We start from the raw sequence: 18,444 nt of genomic DNA, 5'->3' as shown, positions 1-18,444 counted from the left end.
CATTAAATGGCTGCCACGTCGTGACACCCACTAAAGATGCGTGTTTCTATGTATCTTGCCACGTCTTGGGCATGCATGCACCACGTCGTGGCTAAGGGTTTTTTCCAAAAACCATATATTTGATTTCGTTAAGTCTTACCTATTCTATTCAGGAAAAACGGGATGTTACACCTTTCACCTGTAATATATCAATCATATAATATATTAATAAATCATTTCCTCATAATTTCCAATTAGTTTATCAATCATATAATAATCTAATAAATTATCCTCTCTCTACAATGTCATTCTAATCAAGTTGTAGTTATGAGGGTAACCCAAAAAGGACTTTGCTTCTAATTACAAGTTTATATCAATTTAGTTATGAGCTTAGACACCTTCATCCAACACATTCTTCAACTGTGGTGGCAGAAGGCTATCAACTGATCATAATGTTGGGGTTGAAGAAGTCAGAAAGAGGTCAAAGCCCTTCATCCTGATGATTCACGTATTGTAGTGTACACTCATGGTGTCTTCAGGTGTACTATTTCATCCTATTGCATGCCAAATTTTGTCTTCTTTTTTCATATTTAATACATCTTTTATTCTATGATCAGATTTCAAGATCAAATCATAGATGTATACCTGAAGAAACTAGAGTATAACAGAAACCCTCTCTTCTAGCACTATGTATCCCCTTTCCCTTTAAAAATAGTTGTAATGTCAGCAAAGCCATCAATAATTACTCGAAAGCTAAGGCCACAAGACATGTTCTTGATTTTTGCTTCAGATGGTTTATGGGAACAACTCAGTGATGAAGATGTGGTTGAAATTGTTCATAAGAATCCCAAAAATATAAATGATTTACTCTCGTGATCATGTTTTCTTGAAGTCTTCTTTCTTTTAGAGAATATATATATATATATATATATATATATATATATATATAAATATATAAGTGTTAATCGTAAATCCCCTAATCACAATCTTTAACTAATAAAACGACGTAGCATGAGGTTTATTACCTAAGCTTAGCTGAGGCTGTAATGTATATTCGTTATACACACACACACACACATATATATATATATATATATATATATATATATATATGAAGTAATGTTTTTGATTTTTGTTTCAGAGAATAGCAAAGAGATTAATAAGTGTTGCAAATAGAGGTGGTAGCAAGGAAAAGAGAAATGAGATATGATGGTATAAAGAGAATTGAAAAGGGTGTGAGGAGACATTTTCACGATGATATTACAATGGTGGTGATTTACCTTGGGTAAATCTCATGATGATATTTTTTTTCTTTGCAAAAGTGGTCCTTCAAATGCAAAAAGATGGATTTGCCCTCATGTGGTGGTGGGGCACATGACGGGGTTAATAGCAGCAAACTAACAAATGTTAAGTTGAAGGACCATTTCCACATAGAAACATGATGAAAAAGATCTAGAAGCCAAAAAAATCGGGATTTGGACCAAACCTCAAAAAAATTGCTTGCCACAATGACCAATTTTGCAGTTTTGTTTTTCTTTTATCTTTCTTTAACATCATTTTTTTCATTTATGTGTTTTGGTAATTTTAGTTTTCATACTTTTCTTTGTCAAAAAATTCAAGTGATAGATTGATTTTAAGTATCAATTTACTGCAAAACTTTTTCATACAGCCGATTAATAGTTTTTACATATACACACATAATATATATGTGTGTGTATAACTATAAAGATATATAAACATTTTGAATCTAAAACTTTTTACCAATAATGTTTTTTATTAAGCATATTAAGTATGCAGACTATTAAGAAACTAGAAGTTGTCAGGCCGGGTTCATTCGAAGGAAACTCCAAACCCCCTTTCTTAAAGTTTTGTAAGTTTTAAGGATTCATACAACATATTCCCGACTGTAGAACCCTCCTCCCTCCCTCCCCCTCTTGGTTCATTGTTAATATGTGATATGATGGCTTATAATAAGCAAAAAGGTGGAGGCATGTTTACTGATACCTCCATTTCACTATGTTCCTCTACACTTTGATCAAATTTGGGGCATACTTTACCAGTTTATTGTCATCAGTTTGTTTCTACTTGGTGTACTTTACATATTACTCTATACATTCATCACTTTGCTGTAAAAGATTTAAAAAAAAAAAATCTCCAACAAGGGTTGCAATGGGTTAGGTGGTGGTGGAGAAGAGTGGCGATGAAGAGATGATGGTGGAAGGGGAGGGAAATGGGAAAGGGAAGGGGTGGGGGTGGGGGATGGATTCTAATAATTATTTTATAATAATATAAATATTAAAAAAATAATTAAAAAAGATAAAAGAATACCATTACGGGGAATATAGTCATTTTAAGTCGGCCAGAGACAAAAACCAAAATAAATCCAAATCATTACGGCTGTCTGAGTGAAAAAAAAAAGATAGGGACCAAACCTACAATTTACCCCAAACCATAAGGATAATTTAGTAATTTACTCAAACGTTAAATGGATGTTGTTAATTAATAACCAAGCAATGAACGGCCCTGATCAATCTCAAATCCCATCTGAGATTGCTCCATCTAAAGCAATTTAAAAGTCTCAATCTATTTACTTCTAGGTTTAGTGGCCAAATCCCAAATGAAATCTCACAGTTGTTGCATTTGTCTTGTTCAGATCTGTAATGGATCATTGAAAAACTTCAAAGTACTAGCCTCAAGAAACCTAATGCAAAACAAGACCGAATTCGAACAGCTCCATCTCTTGGGGGTTGACAAGAATTCTTTGCTTTGGAAGTAATTACATGTAGCCATGTTTGAGGTACTGAAGTTGAATCACCAATTCTGGTAAAGTGCTATTGGTGTTGTTGATGGTGGACACTATTGATATCCTCTTATGACCTGTGACAAATGTTTCGATTCCTAGAAACATGTCAAAGTCTACCCTACTAATGAAATTGTTCAAATTTAAGCGAAGATATTGAAGACTTTTATAGTTGGAAAATGAGCTTGAAATTGGTCCTTGCATTTGTTGAAGGTCTAGAATTTTTGGTTGGGTGACGTTGAAAAACAAGGATTGGTATACGACCAATAAGAGAATTTTTTCCCATTCAGACAACGCTTAGTTTGGTTAGGCTTGCAAGAAAGGGTGGGATTTCACCGTTTATGTCCATGTTGTATACATGTCCTTCACTGAGAGTAGTTAGTTTTGCCAAGCCTTCTTGCAAACCTAACCAAACTTAGTGTAATCTCAATGAGAAAAAAGTTCTCTTATTGGTCGTATACCATCATCATTTTTCAACCTCACCCAACTAAGAATTCTAGACCTTCAACAAATTCCACTAAAAGGACCAATTTCAAACTCATTTTCCAACTTCAAAAATCTTCAATATCTTTTCCTAAATTAGAACAATTTCAGTGGTAGGGTAGACTTAGAAATGTTTCTAGGACTCAATAAACTCGGAACGTTCATCTTTGATTGTAATAGGATATCATTACTGGCCACCAACAACTACACCGATAGCAACTTGCCAATTCCACCAACATTTACTCATAACTCGTTTCCTGTTTTCCAAAATCTATATACAGTTAGTCACTTTCCATGCCATCTTTAAAGGAAAAAAAAAACCTACATGTAAATAAACCGCATCCATTCAACAAGTAAAAGGAAAACCTAATCATAAAGTTCCATAAACTTTGGTACTCATTACAAAAAAATTGAGGTACTTATGTGGAAGAATTGTGAAACTTAGTTACCATTTAGTTACATTGATCCTTCGATAATTAAGGAGTCGTCTCATTTATACTACCCCACATTATAAAGACTTAGATTTTTTGCCAAATATGTATATTCAATATACGACAACTTGGATCAATCATTCTAATAAAATAAGTCATATCAAGATTTATGCATTTCCCATAAATAATTTCTTTTAAAGCCATAATCCATGCTTTAACAAGTTCTATCTATAACATGATCTATAATAGAAAGTCATTAAACATTAAACTAAGTAAATTTCAGGAAAATTATTCGCATTGATATCATATCTCATATTAAATCAAATCAAGTATATCATTTTACTCAATTAAACATTTTTTTACTTGTACCCTTTCTTAATTTCCAGTGTATGTCCATGAATTATACATAACCATAACATCAATTTCATCTTCCAAACACTTCTTATGAAATCATACATTTTTAGGTCAAAGTTTTGGCAATAAACCAAAAGTTCTTGCTACTAATTTCGAGCATCTGCCTGTTTATAACATGTTTATAGTTGTATAACCCTAACATTTTACTATAATTGTTATCAAGAATGCTATAAATAACGTATCTTTTTCACGAAATTAAACATACAATCCAAATACATACATACCTCAATTTATCTGTTAAAACTTCCGATTCCATGCCAATCTCTTTATAGTTTATAATTCGGATCTTAAGGGGGTGTTAGTATGATTCAAGCCTCAATACTGATCCTTCCTCCATCAATTTCGTTCTATCCTTGAGCGGTTATCGGCTTCTCTCACTCCTTAGCTTTTCGGAATTTAGCCACGGATAAGATAAAGGGTGTGAAATTAGACAAAATTGAAAAAAATGGTCCTTTGGTTTGTCATTTTATATTGCTATTGTCCAAACTTTGAAAACGTTGTAGATATGTTTAGCAGTTTCATCGTGGGAATAATATTATAAAAGCCCTAAATTTTTAACGTGTAATTGGAAAAATTCCTAATATTTTTTTTATTATTGCTATGGCCACAACTTTCTCGCAGAATTATCACTCTAGCCCACTTAACGAGTTTTATGGTTAACTTGGTTAACTTTTTAACAAAATTTCAAATTTGGTCCTTAAGGTTTGCAAAAAATTACACCACATGGTTTTTTAACTTTATTTTTCGTTTTTTGTATACTTTATCTATTTTCGGTTTTTTTATAAATATATATAAATTTTTTATTTTCTTTTTTATATACTTTATTTATTTTCATTTTTTAACTTCATTTTTCAACCATTTGTTATTTTTTTTTACATTTTTACCTTTTTTTTTCTATTTTAGTTATTTATGGTTTTTCTAATGTTTTTATTTAATTTGATTTAAGTAAACGAACTTGAATTTAATATAAATTACTATAACAAGTTTTTTTTAATAGATACCGACTACTATTTTTTTTTGTTCTTTTTTTTAGTCTATTATCAAATTGAAAAATGTTATCTTGAATTTAAACTATTGATATCACATATAGAAATATGATTTAATTTGCAAGTTATATAACACATTGAAACACTAATTCTTAATAAACAAGCTAATTTTTTTTAATTCTCATTTTTTCGTAACATAATAATAATAACATTAAAGAAAAAAACAAAAAGAAAATAAGTTGGGCCGAAATTACATATATAGACATAACTATTTTATTTACTTGAATAAAAATAAAAAATTACAAAAAGTATACATTATCAAAATTGTAATATACTATAATATACTAATACATTTAACATTTTTTGAAAAAGTTCAATAAAAAGTTAAAAATACAAAAGAAATAAAAACAAATAATTGGAAAACAAATAAGAAAAAAATAAAAAAATTAAAAAGATGATAAAATTAAAATATAATACAAAAAAATATATGAAAAAAACTCTAATATACTCTATATATACACTAAAAAATAGAAAACAAAAGGTAAAAAGGTAAAAAAAAAATCAAATTGTTGACAAATAAAGTTAAAAAATAAAAATAAATAGTATATATAAAAAAGAAAATAAAAAAATGTATATATTTTTATAAAAAAACCGAAAATAAATAAAGTATTAAAAACGAAAAATAAAGTTAAAAAACAATGCTGCGTAAATTTTTGCAAACCTCAGGGACCAAATTTAAACTTTTTAGGACTGATTTTGCAAAAAAGGTAACCATGAAACTCGTTAAGTGGAATAGAGTGATAATTCCGCGAGAAAGTTGTGGCCATAACAATACTAAAAAAATATTAGGGCTTTTTCCAAATACGCATTAAAAATTTAGGGCTTTTATAATATTAGTCATTTCATTATAAAAGTGGTCCTGTCAAAATTGAAATTACTTTTATATCTTTATAATTTATAATTTTTATTTTATTTAATGTTTATTAATTTTAAAATAGAAAATAAACAAACACTCCAAAACCTATCTCTCTCACCATCATGGACAGCCACCAGAAACCATTGGACACCGTCGATCTGCATTGAAGCTTATGCACATCGAGGAAAAAAAAGGAAGAACGAACTTGCAACCCACATTTAACTACCTTTTTTACAACTCCATAAGCCATTGGCATCTTCACCTCCGCCACCAACAACACCAACATCAGAAACTCATGTTCTTTTACTTAATTTGAGGTCTACATGAAGGAGAAGAAATGGACCCTTGTACATCGTCTCTTTGGCTGATATACACTGTAAAATCGAAATAAAAGGGGTGGGGGAAAGGCGTACATGAACAGTAATGAAAAGTTCCTCTGGTTCTTGATTTTCATATCTCAATAATATGAAAGAGTGGGTATTGATTTTCTTATTATCGGATTAGGAGAAAAAGAGAGACAAAGGTTTCGATTTTCATATCTTAATAATGGACAAGTGGGTCTTTATTTTCGTAGGTAGAAAGGACGATCGTTCAAACGACGACGAGAATTCTGATGAGGGTGGTTGAACCTTGGTTTTAAAAAGCGATGCTTTAGACCGCTTAAAGCGCTAAGCGCTCAGATGAAAACCAAAATCGCTTTTGAATTAGTCTTGCGCTCAGATTCCTTAACTCACCGCTTAAATCGGCGCTTTTGTAGCTTTTTCCGATTAGGTAAAGCAACGTTTAATCTCGCTTTAGGTATATTGGGCTTATTTAATTAGTTGGGCTAGGTTTAGTGTATTTTTAATTAGATACGTAGGTTGTAGGGTTATTAAAATGAGAATTCATAAGTCGCACAACAAAGACAACATCAGTAGGCGGGAAAACGTTTATTCTTCTCCATATTCATCTTCAGCCTCCTGCTTTCCTCTCTCCTCTGAAGACAACGGTTGGAATCAAGTGAATCAACATTCAAGATCAAAACAAGGTACATGTTTGATTTTTTATGTTAATAACTATTCTACTCTCATTCTGAATAGTGAATACTGAATACAACGATTTTAATGATCTTTCAAGTTTCATCTACTTACTTCTTCTGATGTTAATAACATAATCAGTTATTCATAACTGACATCTGTTATGTTATGTTTTTATTGTTGTATCATATTGCATGATCTTAATGTTACTAGTTAGTCATGTAGTTAGTTCAGAGTTGTTAAATCATTAAATGTTAATCACATGATGTCTTGATCAACTGATCAGTTAAATCATTAAATGTTCCTTTGAACTTAATTGTTAATCTTTTATGTTGCTTACTTGCTTGCATTTTAGCATGTGTAGAAAGTAGAAAGAGATAATACTAATCTATAATGATATAATATTATTATACAGAATGGGTTCTACAAAGAGTGGATCAGATGACCCGGTTAAGAGATACGAGGTACAAGATCCAACTAATAAAACAACTTTACATGCAAATTTTATGGACAAGTGGTGAAGGGAGGTGTATTTCGCCTCAAACATCATATGGTTGGTGGTTATAAGGACGTAAAGAAGTGTCCGAATTATCCGGGACATGTACATGAAGAACTAAAAGCATACATGGAAAAGAAACATAATTTAAAACCTCAACAACAAATGGAACAAGCACGATTCCAGATGCATGAACCTGATGAATATGATGATGTTGATGAGGAAGATGTTGTTGAAATAGGCAGTAGTAGGAAAATGCCCCCTTCAAAAAACCAAGGCAAAAAGCTCCTATGGACACATACTTCAATCCTAACCCGCATGAAGTTGTCAAAAGTAGGAAAGGAGAGACAACAAACAATCAATGAAGTATGCCGAAAAGATCTCAGGGATAAAGTTTGTCGTGAGATTGCGAGATGGTTTTATGATGCATGTATAATTTACTTTTTATGCCTTGTTGACTTTATTTAATAACAATTTATATTTACCAATTGGTATATACTTTATTGGTACAACCATTCCTTACAATGTCGCGACATATGATAGCTTCAAAGTCATGGTCGAAGCTATTGGACAGTTTGGCCCCGAGATGAAACCACCGAGCATGTATGAGTTACGAGTCCCTCTGCTTAGGAATGAAGTACAGGATGTGAAAATCTAGATTCTTGAGCATGAACAAGAATGGGCAGAAAAAGGTTGTTCAATATTATATGATGGATGATGTGATTCAGTGGTGCAAAAGGATATTATAAACTTCATGGTAAACTCTCTGAAGGGTTCGGTGTTTGTGATATCAGTCGATGTTTCGGATGTATCCGAGGATGCAGATTTGTTATTTCATGTTCTGGATAAGATGGTGGAGGAAGTTGGAGAACAAAACGTAGCACAAGTTGTAACTGATAACGCTTCATCGTATGTGTAACAACGTGAATTTTCAAAACAATTTTTCATTTTAAAACATACTTTCATTCATCCGATAATCATCAAAGCATAATGTGTCCACTGTAACAAAACAAAACATGTCCCAAGATCTCATATACATAAATCCTCTCAGTGTGTACGAATCATGCCGACGCCTTCCCGCAATCCTTGCTAGTACCTGACACACATAACACAACAACTGTAAGCATAAATGCTTAGTGAGTTCCCCAAATACCACATACAACACATACGCCACTCGAGGCTATAATACGACCCTTCGGTCGATGTGTCTCAGCGGGACCCCCCCAGTCCCGTAGCTCGTCGGACCCTCTGGTCCAGTCATAGCTCGTTGGACCCATCGGTCCGGTCTGTATCGTTGGACCCTTCGGTCCGGTCTATATCATTGGACCCTTCGGTCCGGTCTATATCGTTGGACCCTCCGGTCCGGTCTGTACAACACATAGCATACATATATCGCAATACACATAATCTCATACAACACATAGCACACAAGACCCTCCGGTCTACACATAGATACCACTCTAGGTAATGTATAGTGAGAAGACTCACCTCGTATGATGTCTAGTAACTCACGTGCTCGATATCCCTGAATCTCGAAACAACGACCTAGCCCCGCCTAATCACATAAAGTAATTATTTCAAATCATTAACGACTCTCAAGGCTAGACTACATCCCTTTTCTACAATCCCACAGAAGGGTAAAAGACCATTTTACCCCTCCCTGACCCAAAGTCCAAATGTTGACCAAAACCCTAAAAGTCAACAAAAGTCAACTCTCCGGGTTACGCTGCGCGTACCAAACCTATACGCTGGGCGTACCCGGCAACCTCACAGAATCGAGGAATGCAATCCCCTACGCCGCACGTACTGGGATTACGCCCAGCGTAATTCCCAGTTTCAGACTTCTTAGCTTTTAGGGTCTTAATCAGTTAATACTCACATCCAACTTCTAGATCTGACCTTTTCTAAACCTCTTAATCCATAAAGTTGGTGACTTTATGCCTTTGCATGGCTGGACAAGTCAGTAACACCCATAACATTCCATTTCCCAACTCTAGAAAGCTCATAACTCAAGCATGACTTCATAACAACGACCAAGATGGAAACTTTATGGATCTATAACTCATATATCACTCAAAAGGGACAGATCTAGGTCTATGGAGTCCTTTATGCTCATAAAGTCTCCACCTTTGGGACTTTAACCCTAGAAATGGTCCATGAAGCACAAATCAAAATAACAAGGAAAGCTTTGAGCTTTATACCTCCAAGTGAAGCTCTTCCCTCTGTAGAACTCAGATCCAAGGCTTGCACTCCAACTTCTAGCCTTCACAAGAATCTCCTCTTCTTCCTTACTAACACACAAAGGCACTTTAGCTCCAAAAACACTCACACAAGCTTAGAACGAAGGTTGGCTCTCTTTTAGGGTTTCACTCACTCAAATGGTGGCTGAGGATAAGGCCATAACCTTCTTTATATAGGGCTCAAGTCTAAATTAGGGTTTTGCATCTGGGCCGGTTACGCCCAGCGTACCTCTAAGGGTCCGCGTCCATTTCAAGCGCATGAGTACGCGCAGCGTACTTATTTGCTACAACTTTTCACTCAAGGGCTAACTTTGACAATTTGACAAAAGAGAAGGGTTAAATAGTTGTACCTGAATTTCAGGATGTTACAATTCTCCCCCACTAGAACCAGACTTCGCCCTCGATGTCTCATGCTTTAAACATCTCCGGATGCTGCTCCCGCATCTCTGACTCTGTCTCCCAAGTCAGCTCAGACCCCCTCAGATGTTGCCACTGAACCTGAACCAGGGGCACCTCATTGTTCCTCAGAACCTTGATCTTTCGATCCACAATCGCGATTGGCCTCTCAACATAATTCAGGCTCGCATCCACCTGAATATCCTCCAGTGGTACCACCGCCGACTCGTCGGCTATACACTTCCTCAACTGAGACACGTGGAAGGTATCATGAATCTTACTCAACTCCGCAGGTAGCTCAAACCAATATGCTACCTTGCCCACCCTCGCGGTCACCCTGAACGGACCGATGTACCGGGGACCCAACTTGCCCCTCTTCCTGTACCGGATCACTCCTTTCCAAGGAGATACCTTCAGGAGTACGAAATCTCCCACCTGGAACTCAAGCTCGGATCGTCGTCTATCCGCATAACTCTTCTGACAACTCTGAGCCGTCAGTAACCTCTGTCTAACCTGCTGTATCTGCTCTGTCGTCAGCAGCACTATCTCAGTACTACCTATCACACGCTGTCCTACCTCTCCCCAGCAGATGGGAGTACGACACCTCCTTCCGTACAACAACTCGAAGGGAGGCATACCAATGCTAGAATGGTGGTTGTTGTTGTAGGAAAATTCAGCCAACGGCAAGTACGTGTCCCAACTTCCTCCGAAGTCCAACACACATGCTCGAAGCATGTCCTCGAGCGTCTGAATCGTCCGCTCACTCTGTCCGTCAGTCTGGGGGTGGTAAGCGATACTGAAATGCAACCTCGTGCCCAACTCCTCGTGAAACTTCTTCCAGAACCTGGAAGTGAAACGTACATCTCGATCTGACACAATCAAGATCGGCACCCCATGTCGTGATACCACCTCCCTCACATACAACTCTGACAGCCTCTCCGCAGAAGAGCTCTCACTGATAGCAAGAAAATGCACGCTCTTCGTCAGCAGGTCGACGATCACCCAAATTGCATCGACACCCCTCGCGATCCTCGGCAATTTGGTGATGAAATCCATGGAAATCTATTACCACTTCCACTGGGGAACCTCAATCGGCTGCAACTTGCCATGCGGACGCTGGTGCTCAGCCTTAACCTGGCGACAGGTCAAGCACCTCTCGACAAACCACGCGACATCCCTCTTCATACAGGGCCACCAATAATCTTTCTTCAGGTCCAAATACATCTTCGTGGCCCCGGGATGGATCGAGAACCTCGATCTATGCGCCTCCTCCATCAGAATGGTACGTCCCCCTCTTGCATGCGGCACCCAAATCCGACCCTGAAAGGTCATCAGCCCTCGACTATCGATAACGAACTCGGACACTTGTCCGATCACCCGCTCCCTCTTGCGGTTCTCCGATATCACGGCCTCTGCCTGGGCCTCCCGGATGGTGTCCAACACCGGGGTCATCACTGTCAATCTCATGCAAGTGCCTCGAAACGGGGCACTTTCCGCCCTACGGCTCAGCGCATCAGCTACAACATTAGCTTTGTCCGGGTGGTACAGGATCTCACAATCATAATCCTTCACCACGTCCAACCATCTCCTCTGACGCATATTCAGATTGGGCTGATCCATCAAATACTTCAAGCTCTTGTGGTCCGTGTATATGGTACACCGAACCCCATACAAATAGTGACGCTAGATCTTGAGGGCGAACACCACTGCCCCCAACTCCAGATCGTGGGTGGGATATCTCGTCTCATGAGGCTTCAGCTGCCTCGATGCATATGCTATCACAAGCCCCCTCTGCATAAGTACTGCACCTAACCCCGATATCGATGCGTCACAATATACCACAAAATCCTCCATCCCTTCCGGGAGGGCTAACACAGGGGCTTCACATAACTTCTGGCGAAGCGTCTCAAACGAGGTCTGCTGCTCCGGACCCCATGAAAAAGCAACAACACCCTTCCGGGTCAATCTGGTGAGAGGCACGACAATCTTGGAGAAATCCCTGATAAATCTCCGATAATAGCTGGCCAATCCTAGAAAACTCCTGATCTCGGTGGGAGATCTCGGCACCTCCCAACTCATCACTGTCTCGATCTTGGCCGGATCGACCAATATCCCCTTCTGATTGACGAGATGCCCCAATAACTGGACCTCTCGCAACCAGAAATCGCACTTGGAGAATTTGGCATAAAGCCTCTCCGTCCTCAATACCCCGAGAATCTCTCTCAGATGCTCCTCGTGCTGCTCTCTAGATCTCGAATACACCAATATATCGTCGATGAACACGAGCACCGAACGATCCAACATCGGTCTACACACCCTGTTCATGAGGTCCATGAATGCTGCTGGTGCATTGGTGAGCCCGAAAGGCATCACCACAAACTCGTAATGTCCATAACGAGTCCTGAACGCCGTCTTCTGGATATCCTCATCACGTACTCTCATCTGGTGATATCCAGACCTCAGATCAATCTTGGAGAACCAAGACGCTCCCTGCAACTGATCGAACAAATCGTCGATCCTCGGTAATGGGTAACGGTTCTTGACCGTCAACTTGTTCAACTCCCGGTAATCAATACACATCCGGTGTGAACCATCCTTTTTCTTGACAAAAAGGATCGACGCTCCCCATGGTGAGCTACTCGGTCGAATAAACCCCTTCCCCAACAGCTCCTGAAGCTGCGAGGATAACTCCTGCATCTCCGGCGGCGCAAGGCGATAAGGCGCCTTGGCGATAGGCGCTGCCCCCGGAACCAAATCAATGCGGAACTCTACCTGCCTCTCGGGAGGCACTCCCGACAACTCCTCGGGAAAAACATCCGGGAACTCACGCACTATCGGAACGTCATCCATCTAACTTGGCCTCCCAGCGGCCTCTCGTGTATCCATCACATAAGCTACGAACCCTTTGTAGCCCTGCTGCAAACTCTGCCTCGCTCTGGCAGCCGAACAGAATGCTGACCCGCCTCGGGTTCCCTCGCCATAAACTGTCAGCACTCCCCCACTAGGATCTCGAATCGTCACCAACTGTCGCTCGCAGTCTATCACAGCCCCAAATCGGCTCAGCCAATCCATACCCACGATAACACATACGTCCCCCATCGCAATCGGGACCAGATCTATCGGAAACTCGACACCGAAGATCTCGAGTACACATCCTCGAATCACGTCCGTGGCATACACCGCTCGTTCGTCCACTATGGAAACCCGCAGAGGTCGACTCAACGCCTCTCGTCTGCTACTGATGTGCCGACTAAATGCTATCGACACAAATGATCGACTCGCACCCGACTCAAATAACACTAAGGCAGGTACAGAACTCACAAGAAAAGTACCAGCCACGACATCAGGCGCTGCGCGGACCTCCTCCGCTGTCAACTGGAAAGCTCTCCCGCGAGCCCTCGGTGTCTCGGCCTTCGCTGGCCGGGTCTCAGTAGCTCGAGCAGCTGGCGCAGATCCCTGCGCTGATCCCTGCAGTAGCTGTGGGCACTCGGCCTTCCGATGGCCGGTCTGGTTGCAATGAAAGCAAACCGTGAACCCCTTGGGGCAATCCCTCGCATAGTGCCCCTCCTTCCCGCATTTGTAACATACCCCAGCTCTGCACACTCCCTCGTGGCTCTTGCCGCACTTCCCACAAGTGCGGCCCTTCGGACCCCCAGATCTCGAATCAGCGGGCTTTGCCCGCTTGGCTGCCGGCTGCGCCTGCGCCGGTGGCCTGTCCCTCCTCTGAGACTCGGCCTCCTCCCTGACCTGAGTCTCTAGCTCGATCTCTCTCTTCCGGGCATTTTCCTGGAGCTCGGCAAATGTCCGGTACGACGAGTTCGCCACGAACTCACGGATATCCCTCCTCAGAATGCTCAAGTACCGGCTCATACGTGCCTGCTCAGTCGACACGTGCTCAGGGCAAAACAACGCCCTCTCATGAAACATCCTCGTAATCACTATCACAGACTCAGTTCCCTGCTTGATGGACAAGAACTCCTGGGCTAGACGTTCCCTCTCCACATAGGGAACATACTCATCTCGAAACATCGTGGTGAACCTCTCCCAGGTCACCACAGTCAGCTCTGCCATAGTGAAGTCTTCCGTCACAAACTTCCACCAGTCCTTCGCTCCCAAGCGAAGCTGGTTCAGCACAAACTGAACCCTCAGATGCTCTGGACACGAGCAGGTGTAGAAGCATCCCTCGATATCAGAAATCCACCTCATCGCAGCAATTGGGTCTTGCGTCCCATCAAACTCTGGTGGCTTCGTGTTGCTGAACTCTCGGTACAGCAACCAGTCACCTCCCTGCGTCCTGGCAGCAGCAACAGCTGCGGTGGCCGCAACAACAGCAGCCTCAGTAAGAGCGGCGTACCGCTCATCAAAAGTCTCGATCAACGTGGTCTTGATAGACCCGAACATCTCTGGTATCTCAGCTCGAATCGCCGCATCCACCTCCTCATGAATCAACCTACGGATCTCCTCATCACTAGTACCACTGGTACCACTGCCTCCTAGGTGGTGGCGCGTCCCAACCATGATGTCTTTAGAGTGCGCACTGCTCCGGTGTCTTCAGTAGTACGGGCCCTATACTACCGTCCACACCGCATCATTATTCACCCTAAGTCCTCCTCCTTGGGTCCCAGATCACAAGTACTCTATATCTCATTGGCATAGGCTACCCTTCGGTAGACCTCTCATAAGCTCCTCACTGCTACCTACTCGCTCTCAAGCATCACATAGCAGCAAAATCCTTCCTAGGCTAAGGCATCACAAATCAGGCCACTCTAGTCCTAATATGAACACCTAGCCTACTCTAGCATGCATATCATATCATAACATATCTCATAACATATAATGTAAGGGTATTTTGGGAAATCGCCGTTCGGGCGCTGGCTGATCGTACACACTGCTTCCTTCTGCCTTTCTCAAAATCTTTTACTATTTTTAGAAAAATTGTTTATTTTATGAAAACTTTCTCAATTCCTCAGTTTGAGTTCAGATTCATCCGAAGATGCACCCGAATACCTCAAACCAAGGCTCTGATACCAACTTGTAACAACGTGAATTTTCAAAACTATTTTTCATTTTAAAACATACTTTCATTCATCCGATAATCATCAAAACATAATGTGTCCACTGTAACAAAACAAAACATGTCCCTAGATCTCATAAACATAAATCCTCTCAGTGTGTACGAATCATGCCGGCGCCTTCCCGCAATCCTTGCTAGTACGTGAAATACAGAACACAATAACTGTAAGCATAAATGCTTAGTGAGTTCCCCAAATACCACATACAACACATACGCCACTCGAGGCTATAATACGACCCTTTGGTCGATGTGTCTCAGTGGGACCCCCCCCAGTCCCGTAGCTCGTCGGACCCTCTGGTCCAGTCAGAGCTCGTTGGACCCATCGGTCCGGTCTGTATCGGTGGACCCTTCGGTCCGGTCTATATCATTGGACCCTTCGGTCCGGTCTATATCGTTGGACCCTCCGGTCCGGTCTGTACAACACATAGCATACATATATCACAATGCACATAATCTCATACAACACATAGCACACAAGACCCTCCGGTCTACACATAGATACCACTCTAGGTAATGTATAGTGAGAAGACTCACCTCGTATGATGTCTAGTAACTCACGTGCTCGATATCCCTGAATCTCGAAACAACGACCTAGCCCCGCCTAATCACATAAAGTAATTATTTCAAATCATTAACGGCTCTCAAGGCTAGACTACATCCCTTTTCTACAATCCCACATAAGGGTAAAAGACCATTTTACCCCTCCCTGACCCAAAGTCCAAATGTTGACCAAAACCCTAAAAGTCAACAAAAGTCAACTATCCGGGTTACGCTGCGCGTACCAAACCTATACGCTGGGCGTACCCGGCAACCTCACAGAATCGGGGAATGCAACCCCCTACGCCGCGCGTACTGGGATTACGCCCAGCTAAATTACCAGTTTCAGACTTCTTAGCTTTTAGGGTCTTAATCAGTTAAGACTCACATCCAACTTCTAGATCTGACCTTTTCTAAACCTCTTAATCCATAAAGTTGGTGACTTTAAGCCTTTGCATGGCTGGACAAGTCAGTAACACCCATAACATTCCATTTCCCAACTCTAGAAAGCACATAACTCAAGCATGACTTCATAACAACGATCAAGATGGAAACTTTATGGATCTATAACTCATATATCACTCAAAAGGGACAGATCTAGGTCTATGGAGTCCTTTATGCTCATAAAGTCTCCACCTTTGGGACTTTAACCCTAGAAATGGTCCATGAAGCACAAATCAAAATAACAAGGAAAGCTTTGAGCTTTATACCTCCAAGTGAAGCTCTTCCCTCTGTAGAACTCAGATCCAAGGCTTGCACTCCAACTTCTAGCCTTCACAAGAATCTCCTCTTCTTCCTTACTAACACACAAAGGCACTTTAGCTCCAAAAACACTCACACAATCTTAGAACGAAGGTTGGCTCTCTTTTAGGGTTTCACTCACTCAAATGGTGGCTGAGGATAAGGCCATAACCTTCTTGGCTCAAGTCTAAATTAGGGTTTTGCATCTGGGCCGGTTACGCCCAGCGTAACCTTGGTACGCCCAGCGTACCTCTAAGGGTCCGCGTCCATTTCAAGCGCATGAGTACGCGCAGCGTACTCATTTGCTACAACTTTTCACTCAAGGGCTAACTTTGACAATTTGACAAAAGAGAAGGGTTAAATAGTTGTACCTGAATTTCGGGATGTTACAATTCTCCCCCACTAGAACCAGACTTCGCCCTCGAAGTCTCATGCTGTAAACATCTCCGGATGCTGCTCCCGCATCTCTGACTCTGTCTCCCAAGTCAGCTCAGACCCCCTCCGATGTTGCCACTGAACCTGAACCAGGGGCACCTCCTTGTTCCTCCTAACCTTGATCTTTCGATCCACAATCACGATTGGCCTCTCAGCATAATTCAGGCTCGCATCCACCTAAATATCCTCCAGTGGTACCACCGCCGACTCGTCGGCTATACACTTCCTCAACTGAGACACGTGGAAGGTATTGTAGAGGCTATGTAGGGTTTAAAACTCTAAAGATCGAATAGATTCAAACAGGAAAAAGCAATCAAACACAGAATATGAATCAAGAATGTGTCGAATGATTAAAAGTCACAGCCTCAGAAAAGCTCGATAAGGAACTGTTATTGTAGAGGCTATGTAGGGTTTACAATGACACGATCAACTAATACACGATGCATGCATGCATCTTAAATAGTAAAACCCTAAAAGTAAATGACGGGTGGACAAGCCCAACCCGGATACAAAATAGACTATACAAAAAGCCCATAAAGACGCAATACAAAATACCCAACAATATCCCCCTTTGCGTCGATTGGGAGGGAGACCTTCATGGTTGAACGCGCTTCTGAGTCTTGAAAAGCTTGGGCATAACACTGAGAAGAATACTGCGAAAGGCAATGTACCAGCGAATCATGTCTGAATAGTACTTCTTTGCAGCATCAGTGTTCGCATTGCAGCTGCCTGTGATGTCCAAAATGTAGTTCAAGCAAACTGTTGAAAACAGATGCTTATCTGGCAGTGCGAACAGACATTTCTGAATGTCTCATCTCTCTCTTGAACCTCTCTGAAACATAACCGTCCACTTATCAGTTTCAATTTTCCCCATTTGCATCTTCTCAATATCACTTGTTGAGCCTTGGGGAATGACTATTGGTTTCTTTCGTAATACTGAAGCGATTTCAACATCAAACTTCACAACTTCATATATATATATATATATATATATATATATATATATATATATATATATATATATATATATATATATATATATATACGAAACCAACATCCTTTTGATGTGAGCAACAACATGTTCGTTTTTCTTCTCGTCTTGCATCAGAAAATGCAGCAGGATGATCCAGTCATAAGGATTTAAGCATGGCAAGTCTGCAAGAGAGAATTCAAACACTGAATTCGCAGAACCTCGAGTGGTTTTGAATTTAATATTAATGAAACTCTCAGTTTGAATAGGTCCAATAACTTTGACGACATTTATCTTCTGCGAACTCCAGGTCTGGAACTGAGGTTTGCCATTCTTCAAGTAAAAAGTCATCAGTGACTTATCAACATTCGCATCGGCATCTGGAACGTTCGCAATCGCATCAAAACAATGAAATAGGAATGATTTCGGTGTGATGGGGAAATCGAATTGCGAATCAAGAGTGTTCTCCAGTTCGAATGAAGTAACTGGCTCCAACCAGTGAAGGCTTGGATTATCCACTGCTTCGTTCA

General features: G+C 40.5%; 1 long non-coding RNA gene and 1 pseudogene across 1 annotated transcript; one reads left to right on the top strand and one right to left on the bottom strand.

The window, feature by feature from the left end:
- Positions 1-306: 306 nt before the first annotated feature.
- On the top strand, positions 307-1,380 carry LOC145114481 (putative protein phosphatase 2C 63; annotated as a pseudogene).
- Positions 1,381-2,430: 1,050 nt separating this feature from the next.
- Positions 2,431-6,227, bottom strand: LOC145104949 (uncharacterized). Its single transcript, XR_013707195.1, has 3 exons — positions 6,128-6,227; positions 4,332-4,492; positions 2,431-3,519 (listed from the first exon to the last, which is right to left on the bottom strand). It is a non-coding gene; the product is annotated as an uncharacterized LOC145104949 (long non-coding RNA).
- Between the last annotated feature and the right edge of the window lie 12,217 nt (positions 6,228-18,444).

This window comes from Lactuca virosa, chromosome 1, assembly GCF_052849685.1.
Source record: "Lactuca virosa cultivar CGN04683 chromosome 1, Lactuca_virosa_CGN04683_v6, whole genome shotgun sequence".
Classification (NCBI taxonomy): Eukaryota; Viridiplantae; Streptophyta; class Magnoliopsida; order Asterales; family Asteraceae; genus Lactuca; species Lactuca virosa.
This window is presented reverse-complemented; position numbering and strand designations above follow the sequence as displayed.